Source organism: Taudactylus pleione, unplaced genomic scaffold, assembly GCF_031769625.1.
Source record: "Taudactylus pleione unplaced genomic scaffold, aTauple2 ptg000507l, whole genome shotgun sequence".
Lineage (NCBI taxonomy): Eukaryota > Metazoa > Chordata > Amphibia > Anura > Myobatrachidae > Taudactylus > Taudactylus pleione.
The window spans coordinates 1,664,709-1,677,029 of NW_028284909.1; positions in this window are offsets into that span (position 1 = coordinate 1,664,709).

The following is a 12,321-nucleotide window of genomic DNA, read 5'->3' on the forward strand; positions in this document are numbered from 1 at the left end:
TCACAGTGCAGGATGGGAGACCAGCTGACTGGGTCACAGTGCAGGATGGGAGACCAGCTGACCGGGTCACAGTGCAGGATGGGAGATCAGCTGACCGGGTCACAGTGCAGGATGGGAGACCAGCTGACCGGGTCACAGTGCAGGATGGGAGACCAGCTGACCGGGTCACAGTGCAGGATGGGAGACCAGCTGACCGGGTCACAGTGCAGGATGGGAGACCAGCTGACCGGGTCACAGTGCAGGATGGGAGACCAGCTGACCGGGTCACAGTGCAGGATGGGAGACCAGCTGACCGGAGCCCAGGAGGACATCACCGGTGCTATGCTCTCCGGTCCCTGGAGAACAGGCAGAGCAGAGCAGCAGTCTGGTAACCGGGGGAGACCCTGGATAACGACACTTCTAGGTGGCGTTATTATCACAGAGCCTCACCCGGTATTTTTTCACAATATATTTTTAGTAAATCCCAGGCAGATCACACTTCCCATTACAATTATGGGAAATGCGACCTGATTACTACAAATATCTGATAATTAGGGTTTGGAGTATAATTTAACGAATTGTACTCCAATTGCCCTTTAGTAAATATAGGTGATACTAAAAGAATGTGAAAAGGGTGTGAAAACACCCTTTTTCACTTTGTTTTAGTAAAAATAATGTTAATAAATAGAGCCCATAATGTGCTTTGTTTACATTTTGCCAATAAATATCAGTGCCCTAAAAGTTTACATCATGTTCCTTGTATAAAAACAACACAATTGGGCTCTATTTATTAACATTATTTTTACTAAAATAAAGTGAAAAAGGGTGTTTTCACACCCTTTTCACATTATTTTAGTTTCACCTGTAGTTATTACAGGGCAATTGGAGTAGAATTAGTAAAATTCTACTCCAACTCCTAAGTATCACTTATTTTTAGTAAGCAGATCGCATTTCCCATAATTGTAATGGGAAATGTGATCCGACCAGAGTTACTAAAAATAAATTGTAAAAAAATACCGGGGGAAGCCCTGTGATAATAACACCTCCTGGAGGTGGCGTTATCCAGGGTCTCCCCCGGTTACCGGGTTCCCACTCTGCTCTAACGGGGAGAGCAGAGGTGGGAGCCGGTACTAGTAATCGGCTATGTGGTCTAAACAGACCTCAAGCCGATTGCTGTAAAAAAAAGAAAAAAAACATTTAAACATTTTTTTTTACTTACCTGATTCCAGGGACCGGTGATCGGGCCTCCGGTTATGGCTCCTCTCCGGTCAGCTGGTCTCCCACAGTGCACTGCGGACCGGTCATCAGGTGATCGGGTCCCAGTGCAGAATGGGAGATCACCTGATCGGGAGGCCCGGAGAAGATCACCGGAGGCCAGGAGGATGCAGGTAAGTGTAATGAAGGGAGGGGGGGTTTTGGGGGGGAGGGAGGGTCGCGGGGTCCGTGATTACAGGGGGTGGGGCTTAGCGGCGGTTGGGGGGAGCAGCGACGGTGGGTCGGCGCATGCGCGGGCTCTTAGTCGCGGTATGTTTTCCGAAAATACCGCGACTAGAGTGCGGATGGGATCCGCAGGGACAGAGCTTTATCACAAGCTCTGTCCCTGCAAGGGATTTATAGTAAATCCCTGTGATATTGCCTGAATTCGCAATGCGAATTCACTCGATAATATCACACTACAATCCGCATTCAATATGCGGATTGTAGTAAATAGAACCCTTATTGTGCAATAGAAGAGTGTAACTGAAAACTCAGGAATAGTTGTATGAAACAAATGTGTTTGTCTTATTGTGCTCCCCTCCTGCTGCCGTGGAACTGCACATCCCAGCATGCTGTTACACAGTAATTACATGCCTTAATAGCAATACTGTGGCAGGCCATGCTCGGATGTGTAGTTCCACAGCAGCTGTAGGGCCACTCTTTAAAAATACAGTATTCAATTTGTCAAAATTGTTAGTAAAGCATATTTGTTTTTTGTTTTTTTTTTTTTTTTTTTTTGGGGGGGGGGGTTTAAAATAACAATCACAGATATATAATTTTTTCTACTTCAGGGTCCATAGGGTATCCACAGGATACCTTGGGGTATAGGTGTGACGTCAGTCGCTGGGCACCATAGAGTTAAGCTTTTCAGCCTCCCAGGATGCACTAGGGTCCCCCTCCTATACCCCGCCCCCGAGCCAAGGCACCTCAGTTTAGTTTGGTGCCCGGCCGGAGTCGGGTGCACCTGTCGGAGTGGGGGCTAGAAGAGCCCCTGAAGCTTTCTTCAATGCAGCTGTGGCTGCACATCTGACCTGACGTCCATGCTGTCTTCCCTACACCCCCGCCGGTACCAGAACGCCGGTACCGATCCAGGGATGCTGGTGAGCATCTGGAGTCACAGCTAGCGGTGACCCCAGATGTTCCAGACCATGGCCGGATCCAAGGGGGGACAAAGGTAAGCAGCGGGGTCCCGCGGTGGGTCCCCACTGGTCACATGGTCCTAAGTCCCCAGGCAGGGGGCTCCCTGGGGACTGGTTGCAGCGTGGAGCCAGGCGACCAACCTGCACTTTCCACTACCCCCTGGGACAGCGGACCGCAGCAGAGCGGTAGCGCTGCGGCATCCCAGGGGTTAAATGCATGCCAGGGGAGTGCGCCTTCCCTGTCTCACAGCCGGCGCCTCCCCCGCTGCACACAGCCCTCTCTGCACGCTGCCGACTGGTCCTGTGGCAGCGCTCCTCCCCCAGGCCAGCCTCCTCTCTGCTCCTCGGCGGCCATCTTCTCCTGAACGCATGGTGAACGCTGCTGGAAGCCTGGAAGGAAGCATCGTGGTCTGGGTCCCCCCTGCATACCTCTCCTCCGCTGTGGTCAGGTCTGTGTATGCAGCGCTGTGTCCTACCAGGCCCTGGGTCTGCGTAGTTGAGTGATCAGCGCTGTTAGTGCAGGAATTGATTTTCTTTGCATTGTATGTGACTGTGCTAGCGCTGCTGCCTGTAACTTTTCTCTAAACTGTCAGCTTTATTACTGTCCCTGTTCTTTCTGCTAAGCCCTTGCGGTGCGGTGCTGCAGGGTGGTCTCTCGCCTATTTAATATATAATTGGTGAGAGAGGTCACATACGTGGTGCCATCATGTCTGAAAGTGATTTTCCCCTCCGGCTACAGTGTACTACGTGTAAAGTACCGTTAGAGGAGGGGGAGGGTAGCGCGGAGGGCCTTTGCCGGCAGTGTTTGTCCATGGCGCGGCCTCTTACGGTTACAGCACCGGTACAGGAGCCGCCCTGGGCTTGTTTCGCTCAGGCGCTTACAGCCTTAGTGGGACAGTTAGCTCCGCAGCCCGCGTTTACACCGATGGGTTTGTCCCAGCAGTCAGTGGTGTCACCCATGCAGGGTTTCCCACGACAATTGGTGGTACCCCACAGTCTCCCTATTTCCCTGCTCCCGGTTTCTCAGGAGCCAGCGTGGGTTAACTCCCTGACGAGTTCTGTACAGCACTTGTCGGATGTGTTGCAAGGGGAGTCTGTGATGCGGCCGCATAAATGGCCGGTGGCGTCTCTGTCGGCTCCTTATGAGGATGATGAGGGGATGTCTGATGATGGGGAGATTCTGGATCCTTACAATCAGGAACCTCTCTATACTAAGGACGCTGATGCTAAGTCCAAAGTGTATATTCCTGGACTTATTCGGGCGGTCCGCACAGCCTTGGTGATTGAGGACGAAGTTCCCCCAGTGGCTAAATCTAAGTATGCCTTTTTCAAAGATGTGAAGGGCGATGCCACAGTCTTTCCTCTTTCGGGTCAGTTAGTGGACCATTTAGAAGAGGCGTGGAAACAGCCTGGCAAACGATACCAGCCGCAGAGACGTCTGGCGGTGGCTTATCCATTCGCGGATAATTACTTTGCTAAGTGGGAATCCCCTCCACAGGTGGATTCTCACGTGACCCGTCTTGTCCGTAGTGCCACATTGCCGATGCCATCCATGTCTTCCCTTAAGGATGCTACGGACCGCAAGGTGGAAATCTGCCTGAAGTCCGCTTATTCCCTTGCGGGGGGGCAGCACGGCCGGCTATGGCCATTTGCTGGGTTGCCAGAGCAATGGAGCGCTGGGCGGATTCATTCAAGGCTTCTTTTGATTCCGACTGTCCGGCCGAACAGGCGGAGTTGATTGTTAATCTCCGTGATTCGGCCACTTATATCAACGAGGCGGCCTTAGACATGAGTACTCTGGTGTCTAGAATTTCTTCAGCAGCGGTGGCTGCTCGTCGCACCTTGTGACTGCGATCCTGGAAGGCGGACGCAGATTCCAAAAAGGGTCTGGAGGCGTTGCCATTTACTGGAGAAGTTCTCTTTGGTCCGGATCTGGATAAGATTGTGGCCATGCTGGCGGCAGCCAAATCGGCTTGTCTCCCGTCAGCCGCTGCTCCTTCTGGTTCTGGACCATCGTCCTTTCGGTCATCTAGGGCCCAGGGCAGGCCCAAACCACAGTCGTTTCCTCGACAGGTTGGCCCTAAGAAATCGGCCAAGCCCCGGAAGCAGGCATGGAGTACCAGACGTCCGGCCCCCAAGTCAGATGACAAGCCTGCGGCCTGACGGTCCGGCCTCCCTTTGGGGGATCCCAGGGTGGGAGGCCGCCTGCTGCAGTTCGCCCAGTGTTGGTCGGCCACTACGACAGACACTTGGGTTCTCGAGGTGGTCTCTCACGGGTACGCTCTCTCCTTCCGGCACAGACCCCCGGCTCGATTCTTCACCATGGGTCTACCATCAAATCCGGAACAAGGCTACGGAGCTGCGGAGGGTATTGCACACTATGCTCCAGGCTGGAGTTATAGTGTCTGTTCCATTCTCCCAGAGGGGCCAGGGTTTCTATTCAAATCTTTTTTTGGTACAGAAACCCAATGGGTCGTATCGTCCGATTCTCAACCTCAAAGCACTCAACAAGTCTTTGCGGGTTCCGAAGTTTCAGATGGAGAATGGTCCATCATTCTGGTGCTGGAACCTGGGGACTACATGGTGTCATTGGACATTCAGGACGCTTACCTGCATGTCCTTATTCTTTTGCGCCATCAACAGTTCCTCAGGTTTGCAATCCGCAGCGACCACTTTCAGTTTTGGGTGTTACCTTTTGGCCTGGCGACAGCACCACGTGTTTTCACAAAGGTGATGTCGGTAATGGCGGCTTCTCTGCGGCTGCAGGGAGTCCGCATGTTGCCGTACTTTTATGACCTGTTATTGGTGGCGGGATCTCCAGAGCTCCTGTTACACCACTTGGACCTGACCATTGCAGTGCTGCAAAGGCACGGCTGGCTAATCAATTGGCATAAATCCACTCTAATCCCGTCTCGGAGAATTCTGCATCTTGGAGCCTTATTGGACTCGGGACAGCAAATGATCTTCATGACGGAGGACAAGATCTCTGCTTTACAGTCAAGGGTGCGCAGTTGTCTGCACAGCCGCCGGGTGTCCCTACACTCAGCGATGAGGTTACTGGGCTCCATGGTGTCGGTGTTCGACATGGTGGAATACGCCCAGTTTCACTCCAGACCTCTGCAGCACCTGATCCTGTCCAAGTGGAACGGGCTGCCTCAGTCTCTGAAGTCCCAGACGATTGTGATCACCCCGGAGGTTCGCCTGTCCCTTGCTTGGTGGTTACAAATGACCCACCTCAACAAGGGACATCCGTTCTGGGTACCAAATTGGGTCCTGTTGACAACGGACGCCAGTCTTCGGGGCTGGGGAGCAGTTTCGGGTCCACACTTGTTCCAGGGCAGGTGGACGCCGAAAGAAGCGGAGCTTCCAATAAATATCTTGGAACTCCGTGCGGTCTTCAATGCTCTCCAGCAGGCACATCGGTTTCTCCAGGGTCACCCGGTGCAGGTCCAGTCGGACAACGCTACCACCGTGGCCTACATAAACAGGCAAGGAGGAACTCGCAGTCGGGCGGCTCTCGTAGAGGTCTCTCGGATCCTGGTTTGGGCGGAGCGCAATCTTCCGGCCATATCAGCGGTCTTCATTCCGGGAGTGCAAAATTGGGAGGCGGACTTTCTAAGTTGCCAGGACATTCATCCGGGGGAATGGTCCCTGCACCCGAATGTTTTTCAACTGCTGGTGGACAGGTGGGGTCTTCCAGAGATCGACCTCATGGCGTCCCGGCACAACAACAAGTTGCCGGTGTACGGGTCTCGCACAAGAGACGAAGGGGCGTCTCTGCTGGATGTTCTGTCCGTCCGGTGGACATTCCGGTGCGCATACCTGTTCCCTCCGGTCTCCCTTCTTCCACGGGTAATCCGGAAATTCAAACAGGAAGGAGGGAAGCTCCTGTTGATAGCTCCCGCGTGGCCCAGACGGCACTGGTTCTCAGACCTTCAGGGTCTGTCCGTGGACAGTCCTCTGCGGTTGCCGCTATGACCGGACCTTCTGTCTCAGGGTCCTTGTCTTCACCCGGACCTGACTCAGCTGTCTTTGATGGCGTGGCTGTTGAGACTGCCATGCTGAGGTCCCGGGGGTTTTCCAGCTCTGTGGTGCATACCATGTTGTGAGCTCAGAAACAGTCTTCCGCGAGGATATACCATCGCGTGTGGCATACGTTCTTCCAGTGGTGTCGACCGAGAGGTTATGCACCGCGGGAGTTTTGTCTGTCTCGGATTCTCGCCTTCCTGCAAGTGGGACTAGATCATGGGCTTCGCCTTGCTTCTTTGAAGGTACAGGTTTCGGCCCTATCTGTCTGGTTTCACCGTAGGATTGCTACAATCCCGGATGTGTGCACCTTTATGCAAGGTGTTCTCCGCATTCAGCCGCCCTTTGTTCCACCTGTGGCGCCTTGGGATTTGGCTGTGGTCCTGAGGGCTCTCCAAGGACCGCCGTTTGAACCACTGGGCTCAGTGGATCTTAAATGGCTAACAGCTAAGACTGTTTTCCTTCTGGCTATTGCTTCGGCCAGACGTGTTTCTGAGTTAGGGGCTCTTTCTTGTAGACCCCCTTTCTTGGTTTTTCATGGGAACAGGGCAGTGCTCCGCACTCGGCCCGAGTTTCTTCCCAAAGTTGTTTCCCAGTTTCATGTTAACGAGGAAATCGTTGTTCCGGCCTTTAACTCACCGGGTCTTTCCGTGGGTGAGGCCTCTTTGGATGTTGTGCGGGCCTTAAGGACTTATGTTGACCGCACTTCTTCGTTTAGGAAGTCGGACGTTTTGTTTGTCCTCTATGGCTTCCGTAAAAAGGGTTGGCCTGCTTCAAAGCAAACTTTGGCAGCCTGGATCCGTATGGCTATTTCTGAAGCTTATCTTCATGAAGGCCTACCGGTTCCTCCTTCTCTGAAGGCTCATTCCACTAGGTCTGTGGGTCCTTCATGGGCAGCTCGATGTGGTGCCTCTGCAGTCCAGATCTGCAAGGCTGCTACGTGGTCTTCTGTCCATACCTTCGTGAGGTATTACAGGTTTGACACCTTTGCCTCTCAGGATGCTTCCTTCGGGCAGCGGATTCTCCTTTCTGCACAGGACCGTCCCCACCCTTAAAGGATACTGCTTTGGGACATCCCCAAGGTATCCTGTGGATACCCTATGGACCCTGAAGTAGAAAATATGAGATATGGTAAGAACTTACCCTTGTTATCTCTATTTCTACGAAGTCCATAGGGTTCCACAGGACTCCCGCCCTGTCGCACCTGTGCTGCAGATGGGCTTTGCTCTGGTCACTGGTTTTCCATCTCCCTCTGGTGAGAATGTGATTCTTGTATGTGTCCAGATCTTTTTTCTCTCTCTTCCTTCTCCTCCTCCGACCTATGGCTTGATAACTAACTGAGGTGCCTTGGCTCGGGGGCGGGGTATAGGAGGGGGACCCTAGTGCATCCTGGGAGGCTGAAAAGCTTAACTCTATGGTGCCCAGCGGCTGACGTCACACCTATACCCAAGGTATCCTGTGGAACCCTATGGACTTCGTAGAAATAGAGATAACAAGGGTAAGTTCTTACCATATCTCATATTTTTCTTAAGTTAGGAACTATTTATTATCACTAACAACCAAAAATAATATAAACATATTAAGAGTTCACAAACAAATGCAATAAATGATAATGATAATACAGGAGAAAAAAAAGGGACAACTTTCAGATACATGATTTTTTGGAAGAATTTGGAAGGGGTGCCCACTTGCAAATCTGTGACAACTGTGGCATCACCCAATGTGAACTTCACTTCCTCCATAAACAAAATCACCTCCAAATGTGTCTGCCACAACTTAAACACACAAATCATATAATGGCAAGTTCTAAGTATTAGCAGGATGGATATGCATTACAGAGACAATAACCAGATTTAATAAGTCACCCATTGTTTGAATCTTACATTATGCTAATTAACTCACTTAAACTACTAACTAGAAATAACCACACTGAAACCTATGTGGAATTAAAAGAGGACACAGCCGATATTTATTAATCAATTTGTAATTAGAAAGATTGCGGCAGTAAAATAACAGTGCTCCAAGGCCACAGCCCGAGAAATATATTTACTAAATAAGAAGAGGCGGATCCTCGCCCGGCGCAAACTGGCCTGAGGCAGGACCATTCTCCCTTAATTGGCACAGCCATGACCCCTCCCTAAGATGATGGCCCAATCCACCCCTAAGGAGAATGACCAACTTGCCACTATCAAAAGGAAAATACTACCCAGGCGCTCTTATGCTATAATAGGCCGCCCAGGAGCACTGCCTCCCACCACAGATCGGCTCCAAGAGCCGAACGCCGCCACCCATCAGGAAATAAATCGCACTTCAAAGAAGACTGCAAAGATTCAAATAGAACTCTACAGACCTGCGCCCATGAGGTGTACCCCATTTGGCCTATAACAACTCCTTTTCTTGTAATGCAATCGAAGGTGCCATATAACACGCCCGCCCATTAGTGACCCGACTGGATATTACTGCCAGACTACCCAACTGCTGGCCATCTGTAGTAGACTATTTGCAGGTCCCTCCTAATAGCAAGTAAAAGTTCAATGCATTCGCAAGTACCCAGATCATTGCCCCCCAAATGTATGACCAATCAGGGTCCCTAATCTGGCTTCTGCTGTCCATAAAACATCTAATAAAGGCCACCCCAGCGCATGCCCCTAAAATCGAACCACTTAATCTTATTAGTACCTAATACACACGGGGCCTGAAATGCTAAAGGATGCTTATTAGCCCAATAGATGAATGAGTGTCCCACGAACCACACCCAACAATTAGCATTCCTGTAATCCTGCAAAAAGGGGTTAATCACGTCCGGATAGGCTTTACAATTTATTGAAAAACAGCCTAGCCAAGGGAAGGAAAACAATAGTTGGGTGACCCATCTGTCGAAACCGTATAAATTGGTTGCGATCGCTTAATTGCGCACGAATCGCAACACGACATCCATTGGATGATTTGATCGTCCACGGCCATTTTATGCGAACACAGGCTCCCACCGCATTTGCGCACGCGCAATTGCACATGCTCGCTATACATGCACACGCATCCCATGCCCCCGCAACTCGCCATATTGTGAATGGCGAGCCATGCTTCTGTGCTCACAACAGTTAAGCGCAATTTTTACATTACATAAACACATAAAGTTAGTACAGCAATACTGTTTAAATACTATTTTGCGTTTCAATCGCATAGCCAGCTTTTAAGTATTATTGTCGGAAACCTTACCCCGACGGACAGCAGCCTTTCCTTACACATAAACTTATATCCCATTTAACCCTAAACTGACTGAGATACGCACAATGCTATGTGTTTTAAAGGTATGCAGTGAATGTTACATGTTAAATAGCAGTTATATGATATCTGGGATTAGGAATAAGATAAATGGGTCATGAGTAGTATCTACCGATTTCCCTCTGTCTCAACAGGAATATGAAACCAACAGAATGAATATGGAAGGGATCACTATCGAGTTATGAAGACCTGCCAAGAATTATACTCTATACTGTATAAATCACTGTACACCTCCCCTGTAGATTTGCATGCCAAATGTTAGTACAAAGGGATTTATTTAACAGTTCAACCTCCAGTGACGTCAACCATTTACTAACAAATGAATAGCAACAACCATTGTGACTCAGTAATAAAGGGCCAATAGGGAACCCCTCTGAGTATTCAGCTTATGTTCAAAGGTAATTGTATACCTATAAATTGCCATGCAGTCTGGATCCCATCCCCTTTCCTTTGCTACCTTTCTCCCTGCCTGACCCTAAAGAAACACACAGCAATCCTGATGGACAGCTGTTAGTCTAGGATCCAGACCGCATGGCGAAGTGTTGGTAATTGTATCTTTGTCTTTATCCTGTATATAGCTGCATTGTATAGATTAAGGCTGATTATACCCTTTTTACAATATAGTACCTTTGTGTGTGTTGGAACCGCAAACTGTTTCTGTGTGACAAAGTTATTTTATATTGAAATGGGAGGTATGGGCAATCTGGTCTGTGCAATCAAATCTCTCTAATATCGATGCTGTTCAAACGGTATCAATAAATGGGGGCTCACCGAGTTGGATATCACCCATCACTGTGTTTTTGAACTGCTCCCCTCGTCTTGGAACAAAAGACTGGGAAGGCGCCCGCAGACTTTTTTCCTGTGTTCCTATTTTTGTTCAGAGACGGAGACTCGCAGTTTGCGAATTCAGAGAGGGCTGATTAGAATCTGGGATAGTGGAGAGAGATTTGTGCTTGCCCACGTTGTTGTAGAATGGCCGCGCATTGCATGCGCAACCGATCGCACAATAACGCCACAAAGGTTTTAGTGTACACCACGTGCAAACAGTCGCAGCATAGTGCGTGCGACTGGATGTACGGCCACTTCCTGCCATGTGTAGTGATTACATCTAATTGTTTGTAACCGAACGCACAATAGCAAGTGAAGCATGTGACTAGCATTTCTGTTAGAATTCAAATAAATCATCAAGACTGAAATACGTCATATTGATAGGGCTGTAATCTCCAAAAGGCTATTAATCAAAAGAAAGGTATTTTTTTTATTTTTGTTATTTGGCCACAATATAGAAGTGTGTAAGGTGTATGATTGCGATTGTGAAATAGGTTGTGCCTTCGTGGTTCCTATTTTAGGTAATAAATATAGGGTATACATAACAGGTATACTGGCAGAGGGGATCCTCCTGGTTTCCTATCGTTAAAGAGAGTTAACGATAAAATATAGCTTCCAGTGTAGTTGTAATATTCATCGGGCAGTTAGGGCCTTTGAGTGTTGCGACCGGACCATACGAGTGTGGCATCTCTGACTGAGGCTGGTTGCGGGGACAAAAGGACAATAGGTGGACACTGTGGTTTTAGCTATAGCTAGATAACTCCTGTGTTCCCTATTATAGGTGGTACTGTGCTTGCCTTAGTAGGTATTGCTGTGTTCCCTATTTTTAGATATTAGCTAACTGTAGAATAGGTGTGTGGAGGCAGCCTATCGGTTAATTCTTCCACCGGTCTCATCATTGTTGTTGTTTTTTTCGCAAAATGGGCGCAAAACAGTCAACAGGGATGGTAGACGATGCGCTGTGTATGCAAGGTCCGACCGGGTCGGCTCTTCATATAATGTACACTAAATATGGTGCATACGCAACGACGCACTGTACTGTGTGGGTTAAGATGACGGGTAAGAGTGAGAAACCTTTCCCAAAAATTGGAAGCTTTAATATGGAGATTTTAAATAACCTTAGGGATCACATATGTAGAGTGAAATCCCTAAAGAAAAGAGTGGAGTATGATGATTCTTTGAAACTCTGGCTGAATGAGAGTCGCACATGGGTTAATGGCGTGCATGGGGCACCGCGTGGAGCCACGTGCATGCCTAGGGGTGATGCGCACGCAACGATACACAGCGTAGCGTACGCATCGCAGGGAAATGCAAACTTGCGGCATGGTAGCGTTGCCAAAGGTATTGCGAATCATGCTTGCGCACCCCCGCCACCTTATGTGGTGGGCGGTGATGATACATTACCACATAAAAAAAACTATAAAAATGTTGTAACTGAACCAAGTAAGTTGTACCCGGTCCTGAGTGAATATTTGGAAAATGTCTATGATGCAGAAAGTGATCCTGCAGAAGATTACTTTAATCGTGGGCTGCAGACGATCACTCAGTACACTGGGATCGAAAACATTAAGGATAGCACGCACTACCGGGGAATGGTCATCACTGTTCTAATGGACGGTCTAAAAGACAGTTTGAAAGACAGAGTTCAGACCTCACACCCTGGTTGGAGAGGGATAACAGTTGACGTGCTCAGGGAAACTGCAATAGACCATGACAAGAATATCACCAGGAAACGTGAAGCTCAGAGCGAGAAATTGATGGCTGTTAGCATTCGAGCTCTATAAGATATGCACTTACAGCCAACAGACAC